Genomic DNA, 11,135 nt, shown 5'->3' with positions numbered 1-11,135 from the left:
ATTAAATCTTCTCATAGGAGATCTCTGGAGATCGACTTCTTCTGCCTGGACTTTGGCAGGGGATCTGTGAAATCTCCTATCTGCAACTGTGATTGATTATGATTTAATTTTGGTCTTAGATCTGCCAAGGAGGGCATTAATTTACAGAATAAGGATTTTTCAAAAGAAACTATTTAACCCCAAGACCATTTAGATAGAAAACCAGACAGGCAAGAGAAGAGGGTTTATAGAGCATGACAAAAGACGGATTGCAAAATGTGCAGTACTGACGTACAAAAGCTGTGGAATAGAAAAATCCTCCCAGTGCCTGTAGGAAGAGTTTTGTTTTGCAATGTGCCTGCACCTCGCAGGAGTCCTGCTGCCAGCCACTTCACTGAATTTCACAAATAAGCTGACAAGGCATTCTTTATCTGCAGAAGCTCAGTGTTGGCTGTGAAGGTCACCTTGACAGATGAACTTGCCTGGTGGAAAAAACCTCCTCCACAAGTAAATTAACAGGAAGAGCCTGAGCTTGTTTTCCAGTGCCATTATGAGGGCCACACGCCAGGGCCGTATGTACACTGGAAACAGTATGTGGAGCCATATGACTGGGAGTAATTTCTTATGATGAATTTACAAACACAGGATTTTTTTCAGGTGTCTCTCTGATTTTTGGAAAAACAGTATTTTGCACCTTAATTTTCAGTCAGCTGGTAACATTCAACAATATACTCCTGTTAGGACCCTATAACAAAACCTATCTTACATTAAACTAACTGATAGAAAAGATGTTAGTTATCCTAACCTCAAGGATTTACAGTACAATTCCCAAGGGAAGCCACTTACTGTCCCTCAGAGACATCATTTCTTTCAAAGCTAAATGGAATGGAATGGAATGGAAAGGAATGGAATGGATAGAACAGAACAGAACAGAACAGAACAGAACAGAACAGAACGGAATAGTTCAGTTGGAAGATCATCAGAGATCACCTAATCCAACTGCCTGACCTTTTCAGGGCTAACCAAAAGTAAAGCATATGAATGAAGGCATTGTCCAAATGCCTCCTGAACACTGACAGGCATGGGGCATCAACCACCTTTCCAGGAAGCCTGTTCCCATTCTTGACCACTCTCACAATAAAGAATTTTTTCTTAATGTCCAGTCTGAATCTCCCTGGGTTGCAGCTTTGTGCATTCCTGCATATCAAAAACAGAACAAGAAGGCCAGGAAGGCCAAGAAGATGACAGTCTGGTGGAAGGGTCACAGAGTGAGGGGCAAATGAGTAAGAAGCCCTATCAGTCACCTGGCAAGAAGATAAGGAAAATCATTACCCATTAGTATCTCTGTACTGCAAAGTTTTGTCATTGGGAAAGAAGGACATGAGCTGATAGCCTGCTACTGTTGTTCACATTCATCAGGACCAACTTCTGTATTTTGCTCCTCTGCAGCAATGGCCTGACCATGCTCCTGCCCCAAACCAGCTGTAGCCCTGAAGAGGATTTTCAGGTACAATTTGAATCACCCCTCAACAGCAGTGACACTCTGACCCTTGAAAGTCATCCTTTTCACTGATCCTTTCACATTTTGGTTTTCCTCATCCCAAACCACCTTTCCAAACTGGTCTTTCTGCTGCTGCTTCTCCTTTGTGTTGCTCCTTGTGGCACACAGACAAGTGTTAGGGGTAGGGCTCCCGCAGTCTAAAATGATTTTCTGCTTCTCTTGTCCAAAAAAAGAATATTCATAACATATGATGTGGTCTGAGGGTTCAAAGAGTATTATAAAAAGTATGGAAAACCAGAATGCATGACATAAAGGGATGAAGGATTACTGCAACTTGAACAGAAACAGAGGAACTTTGTCTAAACCCAAACAAAGCCAAGCAATGGGTAAAAGTCCTGGATTACTGATTGGCAAATGTAAGACATTTGTTCCCCCTCTTCTCTTAGATGTTAACCAAGCACTGCTAAACTAACTACAGTTAAACCACTGTAATGTATCAGGGATATTTTTATGTTAACAGATGTTCTTCACTAATATGACTTTAAAAGTAACCATAACTGCCAAATTCGTATTTGGCCAGTAATCATTATTTTAAGAACTGAGGTGAGTTTCTGGTGAGCATCTAATGGCCTATCAACCAATTAACATCTTCTTAAAGGTGAGGATCTAATTTGAACAAAATGTCTTACTAGTTTCACCCATTAGGTAATGCTAATCTAATCAGCACTGTTATTGCATATTACTCGAGGGGGACTGTAAATCATAAAATGTGTTCCAGTAAAAAGTCTTAAAAAAAATCCTTAGCTAAACAGTCTGAAAACTCTGTTGGACACAAACAGACAAAGGAAAAAAGTTTTTACTTTGTATACATAATTATGGCTCTGAAAAAGCTCAATCAGTTGCAAATGTTCAATCTCCAAAGTTCATTTCTTCAAACGGCAACATACATAAGTCAAAGACACATCTAATTACCATGTGTAACATAAATATTGGGTTAATCTAAAAATTTTACTAATTATTTGACATAAAAGCAGAACTGGGCTTGGCAGAATTTGAGAGGCCTGTCTTGTACAATACAGGAAAAAAGAGGGCAGAAGGAAAGAAAATTTAATTAGCAAGTGCAAAAGAAGGAATCAGTGATAGCCACTCCAGTGTGAGCCACCAGACATTTCAACATAAACAAAAAAAAATATTAGCCTGAGTTAAAAACAAAAAACAAACAATAACACAACAATAAAAAAGATCAATAAGCCCCCTTGAAAGTCAGTGTAATATTATTGTTTACCATTGACACAATTCGGTAGCATTAAGAGTGACAGTAGGCAGAGATCTTCCTTGCCTGACTTCAATCTGGAGACCTACCTGACACACCAGGGTCAGGGCTTGGCACAAGTATTGTGGTCAAAATCTTGAGATTTTTGACCACGGCAGCCCTGGTGCTAGCACTACTGACAGTGGTGTTTTACCTTTATCTGTGCAGGTCTGAGTGCAAGGCAGTGGAGACTCAGGCCCCCAAATGCATTTTTATCTGTTTGGGAAATGGACATTCCCCTTCTCAATGATGCCTTCACAGGCTACAATGAGATTCCTACTTGCTTTCAGGATCAAGGCTTTTATCAAGATTTTCAAATCCCTGGCTTCAATAGTAGTGCCCAAACCCACTATACACAGAGCCACCATTTCCATCAACTGCAGTAGACAGCAGAGTGCACTTTCAGGGCCAGCGGTCACCTGCCATTCAGCTTTTCCCTCTCAGCCCATCTCACATTTGCTCAAATGCCTCTGGGAGGCCTGAGGAAACCAGCCATATGGCAACGTCACAGATTTCATACAGTCCTACGAGGTGACTAGCCAAAACTTATTTCCTCCTGCAGCATTGTCCCTTGCATCGAGCCACTTGGGCTCCTCGTTGTCCATGTCACCACACTCACCCACCCATGTGCCAGCAGTTGCACTGGCCAGGCTTTCTTGGCAAGATGGAATAATATCGCTGATTGCGATTTCTACAAAGTGGTGGATCTGAAAGGGGCAGGTTTGATAAGAGGTGGTGTTTCAGAAAGGCTTTCCTGGCAGCGCTTTTAAGGACTGCAGTAGTCCTTTGCCAGCTGCAGGCAGCACTCTTTGGATGCAGTGGTGGGTAAGTGATTCACAGGGTCCAGGTTCTTATTCCTCTGCTGATTCACAGGAGTAAAGAGTACAATTTACGTTTTACAGGACATGCACTATCAACTTAGCGGTGGGTTATGGTAGATGAGAAAAATCATGCATTTTAAAGGTGGCAGTGAAATCTGACAAAGTCACCCACAAAGGATGCATACAAACTTTGTCTGACAAAGATGTCCTTTACCCACTGCCCCCCTTGCATCCATTTTGGGGGTGTGTATGTGAGAGAGCCACCAGGAAATCCCACTGGACCATAACCAACAGATGGGCTGGACTAGCATATATACCCCAAGGGGCATCTGTACCAGTAAGGCAGTACAAGAAGGCAGAGACATACCCTCTTCCTCCTTCCCCCATCTTTCTGCAATTTGGGGCCATGTCCTGGTAGGGCTTCAGTGCTGTTTCTAGTATTCTGGCCCAATTCCAGGGTACACAGAGGCCTGTTTTGTAAACTCATGAAATTTCAGTCTGCTGCTCATGCCACCTCTGCTTGCTGTGTTTGTTTCTGTGTGTAGTGAAAAGATTGTTGTTGTTGTTGTTATCATTATTATTATTATTATTATTATTATTATTATTATGCACTGGAGGTCTGAGTCAGAAGGAAAAGCCTCCTGCATGCTGCGCATTGTACCAGCTACACTGAAAAATGCTGTTTACCATCAGGAGCTTACCTGTGCCAATGTAGAGCACTAAGCTCCTTGGCCATGTCCTGACCACAGTTTAGGCATAAAATGTCATTTTGTACCCCTAAGATAGCTGTATTTCAGAGATGGAATTGCTTTTTTTTTTTTTTTTCTCACTACATTAACTCAGAAATTTAGGGGTATAAGAAAGACATAACAATAACAACAAAAAGTCAGCGTCTTTCCCATACTCAATTACATGGCAATTTTAAAGCTGCTATCTAGGGTCCTGCCAGGCATACAGCTAGTGCTCTGATCCAGTGAAGAATTATTTCTAGCCCCAGAGGGCATGGACATATATGGGGACATCCAAGCTCTTAATCTGATCAGTGATCCAGGACTATACTTTGTCTTTCCCAGGCCCTAGGCCAATTTTATAACTGAGGAGAAGAGGTAAATATTTCCTTTATTTTTGTTTTTCTTTCTGGCAGGCTGCTTAGAAAATCTAGCAGCTGTTTGAAGATGGCCAGAAGTTTGTAATGCTGGTAAGATTTTGTTGTGGGGGATGTGGAGAGCGAGCAGGGATGACTAACACACACACACACACACACACATACACACACATATATGTGTGGACACACAAAAGGTTACAGAGCACAGGAGGGATCATACCACGGTGAAAGCTGTTTTTAAAGCATTATGTATTGATTTTTAAAGCACTAAGTAATGATCAGCTCACAGGGGAATTAGGAATCCTAACCCTGAAATGAGAACCTTGAACAGGCTTGACACTTCCCAAGAACTGTCTCTGCTTACTTTGCCATCCGTTTCTAATTCTAGTTTTCAGACTGGTTACAGATCTGGCTCTACAATTTGAAAATTTGCTTTGGAGATGCAATTTACAGCTGCTCTTTGCAACGATTCAGTGTTACTGGAAAGAAACGGGGGCCAGTACACAAAAGGTGCACGTCATGGGGACAAGAAGTGGTTGGAGTTATGGCACTGAAGTATTTCATACAGCACACATTGTCAGGCACACCACAGGGCCTGCTTCCCTAGTTTTTATTTGTTTATTTTATTATTATTTGATTTAAAAGCCAATTGCTCCTTTGGAATATATGCTGACAATGTCTGAGGATTTATTACATACTCTCCCTTCTCATCTATAGCTGAAGTTTTCATTTTGTTCACGTGTTGAGTGAAAGGAGTTTTGAATAACTCCAGGTAGGACCTCAGTTCAGGATAAAATATCATCCTCCCTGGGGCCTATACTGCAGTTTCCTCCATGGGCAACCCATGGCTTTTTTTGGCAATGACTATTCAGCATAAAAAAATTTAAAAAATGGGGGTTGGGATGGGCTGGAAGGAAAATTGCAGCCAGAAGTGCTAGGGCTCAGAGCTGAGAAGGATTTTTCTACAAACCAGGAAAATTAAGCAAGGGCTGATTCCTGGGGTGCTCAGCATTCTGGCCATGATCCCATAAAGCACTTAACATTAAGCATGCACCGGAGGGTGCCATAGGAAATAGCCTGAGCACTAAGAACCCTGCAGGATCAAGCTCCAAATGGGGACCAGACATAGAGCAGATGGTATTATGTTAGCTTTGCTGTGTTAGTAAGCTCTTTGGTTTGCATTTTAATCTCTCTCTCTTTTTCTTATTTTCCCCTTCTTTGCTTTTCCCTTTTCTGTAAAGCAATCCATACATGCATGAGGAGAAGAGGACAATGTACTGAAATTTCCACACTGCCTTTTCACAAGCATGGAGTTAAAGCGGGAGCTGGGCAAAGAGCTGCTTGATTGTAACACAGATCTGGCTTCATCAGCAGTGCTCGAACATGGACCATCAGGAGTTTGGACACGCTGATGAAGAGAGGAAAATGCTGACTCTGCCTTCTAGTGAGTTCCCCAAGCACATGCAGTGGGTGTGTGGTGAGTGTGCCATTGTGTTTGCGAGCACCGCTGCCTGAATCAGAAGTTATTCCAATGCCTTGTTTTTCGTGGGGTGGGGAGGTAGGATGGCTGAGCAGGGACAACAAAAGGCAGCTGTCTGCCAGTTCATAAACTGGGTTCAAAGTGAAGCATGACTCCTGCTCAGCTCTCACGCACCCACTGAGGTCAACTGCCAGAAGGCAGTGAGAAGAAATTAAAACCCTAGATGCATTTTTTTATTTTTTTTTTCACACAAGCTCCTGGCTTTCCACTTCTTCCTTTCCAGCACAATGACAACTATCTGCAGAACTTCCTCAGCTCTGTAATTTGTGCAGCAGCCAGCTTTTACTTGATGTTTTTCAAACTGAGAGCTGCCCAACTGGGAGCCGTCTCCACTGGGGCTGGAGCCACCTTCTTGCAGGGAGGGCACCGCAAGCAGCCAACATGGGGCATGCTTTATGTCTGTGCTGCTGACACTGCTGGCTCTCAAGACACAGCCATCCAGGCTCACGTCTGAGCCTCAGAGCCTGAATTATGGCAAGTCGGCCAGCTGCCAGGCAGGTTTGGGCTATTTCTTCTGTGCAGGCTTGCAGCCATCACTTGTTCTGGAGCTGTGCACATGTGGGCTGTACAGTGAGACTCCTGAGGAAATTTCTGTGATCATTTTAGCACTCAGGCAACTGGAAAAGGAGCTGGCAGAGGCTCCAGGGCCTTTGCTTTCATGACTGCATTAATCTTCTCCTGGCCTTGGAGAGAAATCATAAATGAACTTAGCACATGTTCTCAAGCAGCTTTCTTTTTCCAAGATGTTTGTACAGTGGAACCTACGCTGATAAATGATTATGCCGGTGAAACAGCTAATGTAAATCAAACATCATTTGAGGATGACATAACATAATCATTTGAACAAGGATGTCTGATGCTGTGCTGTTATTTAAGAAGTTGACAGCAACTACTATGGCCCAGAACTTTTGAGATACATGGATTATTATTATTATTATTTCCTATCTAAGAATGACAGGCAGAAAGCATTAATGCCATTTTTTTCATACTCAGGTATCACTCCAAAATATCACTTTCTTAGGAGTAGTTCAAGCATTCTTTCAGACCAGGGGAAAGATTTTCAGGTGCACCTCATTGTGAGAACTTAGAGAAACAAAGTTATTGTTACTGCTGGAAAAGTTCCCTGAGCCATATTAACTGTCATATGGAAGTTTAGAGCATAGCAAATATGATATAATTCAAAGTTGTTCTGCCATGAAAGACGTAAAAGCTTAGTTAAGTTACTTTTTATTTGCTCCATGTTAAGAGCAGGTCCTTGAACAGTTACAAAATCCCACAGTGGAAGTGGTAGCTTGTTAAATCATTGTGAGTGGCTTGCTTGTATTTCTGAGTCCTAATACAGTAGGAGGGAATTAAAGTCATTTGGAGGTATCTGGCCACCAGATAGCACTTGTGGCATTGGTGGGAATTTGACTATATATGTATGTATTTTATCAAATAAAGAATAAACTGAAACTAAGCCACTTTCTATTTGTGATCTGCCTATTCCTCTAAAGTTTCTTCCAGAAAACACTGACATAATAATGTAGTTGCCATGATTCCAGGAGCTACACAAACCTGTGGGCAGCTATCTTTTATTTTTTTTAATTTTTCCTACAATTTCTGTCTGTATGTCTGCCATAGGCAGAGCTGCATTTCTGAAGACAGCCAGGGAAAGTTTTCTGATCTCATTGTAATGCTTTGAGGCAACGATCTGGGCTGGGAGGTGGATCTGGAGGACCCCAGAGCACTCCCCGGCACATCCCACATTCAAGCTTAGATGTCACCTGAGTCTGTCCCTCATGAGTTGCCAGACAACACAACTAATTCCCCCAGGTGTTTCTCCACAACCAAAGGACAATTCAACTCAATACGCTAAAGAATATGAATAAAGAATGTGTGAATCAGTCCTAGATAATGCTGCAGGAAACACAGGGTGAGTGTCACTAAGATTAAGTTTATGATAAAATTTGCGTCCAATGAAAATTAAACAACTATAGCAACTCAAAGGAGCCACAAAATTGCTCTTGTTATTTATCTTGCTATTAGGGTTAAGAAGATCCCATCCATCAAAAGGTGTTCAGAGTTCTCAGAATTAAAGCAAGTCAGAAAACATTCTATGGTATAGTCAGTAGCAGTGTATAAATCAGGAATTTCCACCCAAGATATTATCAGATCATTTTCTTCATGCAAAATAAACTAATTTCATTTTTGTTAGGCAAACATTGGATTGTAGCATGAGGTCACAGCTAACCAAGAAGCTGCTCTCTTATCATAATTTGCAGGGAAGCAGGACTTTCCTATTTACATATTGTATAGGATAATAGTCAGAATTCAAATACAGTGTAATAAGTGACTTGACCTTAGTCATTTAAAAGGTTACATAAAAGAAGTATACAGACTTGATCTTTAAAAAAAATAAAAAATCCCATCAAATCTGGTATATGGAATGTGTATTTTTTGTTGTTGTTGTTGTTGAAATGCCTGGTGACACCTGTGTGTTTCAGTTACTTGTTTAGACTTCTGAGTAACTGCTCTGATTTCAACCATCAGCGTTTAATATTCTAGTCACAAGCTTTCTTTTCCATATAATCCAATTACAAACCTTTTCAACAGCTTTGCTTTCAACAATTGCATGATCAAATCAGTAATTTAAATAAAGCACCACATCAAAACAACATGTTAAAGTCAAGATTCATTTAAAATAAGCTTCAGTTAAAGAAATTTATATGATCTTCTATCTACTTTCATCATGTTTTTAGTCTATCCATCACTTCACTGCTTGGTAATGGAAGAATGTACTCACCAAAATCTCTTCCAATGCTAACATGTCTCCTTTTCAAAGACTGATTAGCTAAATTTTTGTTGATGATAAGACAAATGCAAGATATAAAATTTATCCTCATAACAAAAGCATTAAAATGCTTAGTTGTCATAAAAGTAGACTTTAGATGTTTTTGTCTTAATCATATATTTCCTTTTTAATTAACCACCATAGCCACTTTATATCCTTCAAGTGTAAGTTTTCTCTTGAGTTCCTTTTGATTCTTTTAATGATTGGAGGATTTCTTAGTTAGGTGTCTGATTGGTTGTTGTATTATTTTATTTTATCTCTGCATAAGCTAAACATTCCAAAAATACAGACAGAAGGATATAAATCTCCACCAACCTTCTTAGCCACCTAAAAATCATATTTCTATCCATTTAAATTGATGACTATGGTCAGAATCAATTCAATGATTCACCCCTAGGAGATACAACATCAATTACAAAGACCAAAATACCTTCCTAGTTCCAAAATTCTATAGGACTTATTGCCAGGCCACAAAAGAGCAACTCATCAAAAGTAAATAGTAATACAAAAACCATAGAGAAAATCATGGGCAGAGGAAGAATCCCACAGCTTGATACTTACAGAATTTCTTAAAATCTACCCACTTCTTTCCATCTGCCAGCCAGAGGAGGCAGAAACACAATAAATACATCCTCTGTAACCTGTCCACACAGCTATTTGAAGCCTACTAAAGAGCAAACTTCTGAGCAATTACATAATGACAAAATAACAAGAAGGAAAAACGCATACATGATTTTGTGTCAGCTCTTCTGCTTTCTGCTGAACAATTCCCATGAAGATGGTGATGCAGAGTATTTTTTGCTGTTAGCTTTGCCTAGTTTGAGCTTTTATAGCTGCTTGGAGATCCACATCATTGCATTTAATTTCAGCTAATCAAGCATACAAATGAAAAGGAATGCAGACACGCAGCACTGTAAAAAACACAGAAGGAAGTTTTTTCAAACACAATCCCTTTATTAGGCAGTGGTTCCAGTGACGCAATCAGAATAGGAAGGAAAGTCTGTGTTGCTTCATTGTTTAGTTTGGATTTGGGGGTCCAATGCTAACTTCTGATAATATTTCCATTCGTAAGTATATTTCTCTGAGGGCAATCCAAAAAAGTGTCTATGATGAATCTATGAGGAAAAAAACCCTATTGAACTTGCTAACATTTTCCATCATGAATGTCCATTACAGAATTGCCCCACTTTATTATCTTTTTCTGTGTAGTTCAGCAGCTTTTGGCTGAAGTTTATTGTTTTTTATCAAAGTCCTATATATGCACAAAGTGGATTCAATAGAAATGTAATTACAGAGAACTTCAATAACTGATCCATCCCTGTGAGGAATTTAAGAGTTTTTAAATAGGAGGAGAATGGAACAAATACCATCAACGACCAAAAAGAAACACTGCAGGATGTATCAATGATAGAGAGTTTGTTGCAGAGTACCGACACAACACATTTATATCTTTTGAGGTAAGCTCGAAGCCTACTGCAGCCAAGAAGAGTTTTGGATCTGACATTAAATGTTGTGAGATGTCAACTACATTAATAATACACAGATTCAACTTTCTGTAACCTCCACAGTTCAACAGTTAAAACAAACATGTCCTTTCTATAGGCAAGACTTATCTGATCGGCTGATCACACCGTGTAATTCTAAAGAGGATTTTCCAGGTGGCATGTACAGAGTACTGTATCATCTCTCTGGCTTTAGGTAGCATGGTTTAAATGTTGGAAAGGCCAATGGTGGCAGAAATGTTAGCTTAAGCAAACAGGATTTTTCTTTATGTCTCCCAAACATAAAGTGCACAGCAGCAGTTTTGCAAAGTGAGCAAATTCTTTTCCTCACATGGAAAATTGATATTGAGGATTAGGAAGTTTCCTCCCCTTCTGAAAGAATATGTCAGTCCTCTCAGCATATGTGTTGTGTTGTTCATTGTTTATCCTTGAGACCTTCTCATTGCTTTCCAATTATCTTCAGAGGCTGCTAAATTTGGTATGTTGTAACCATGTTATAGGGCATTACGCATTTTATGGATTGTCAACAACGATGGAAAAAG

General features: G+C 40.2%; 1 protein-coding gene across 3 annotated transcripts in view; it reads right to left on the bottom strand.

Moving 5' to 3' along the window:
• The window catches only part of ARHGAP28 (Rho GTPase activating protein 28), an 80,985-nt gene that overhangs the window by 58,140 nt on the left and 11,710 nt on the right, over window positions 1-11,135 (bottom strand). Inside the window, exon 1 of one of the 3 annotated variants that reach the window (XM_083822701.1) lies at window positions 9,821-10,002. The exons of the other annotated variants lie outside the window; for them this stretch is intronic. The gene's annotated coding sequence lies outside the window, so the exon portion shown is untranslated. Of the gene's footprint in view, window positions 1-9,820; window positions 10,003-11,135 lie in introns of those variants that run through there. 3 annotated transcript variants of the gene reach the window in all.

This window comes from Anser anser (genome assembly GCF_964211835.1).
Source record: "Anser anser genome assembly, chromosome: 2".
Lineage (NCBI taxonomy): Eukaryota > Metazoa > Chordata > Aves > Anseriformes > Anatidae > Anser > Anser anser.
This window is presented reverse-complemented; position numbering and strand designations above follow the sequence as displayed.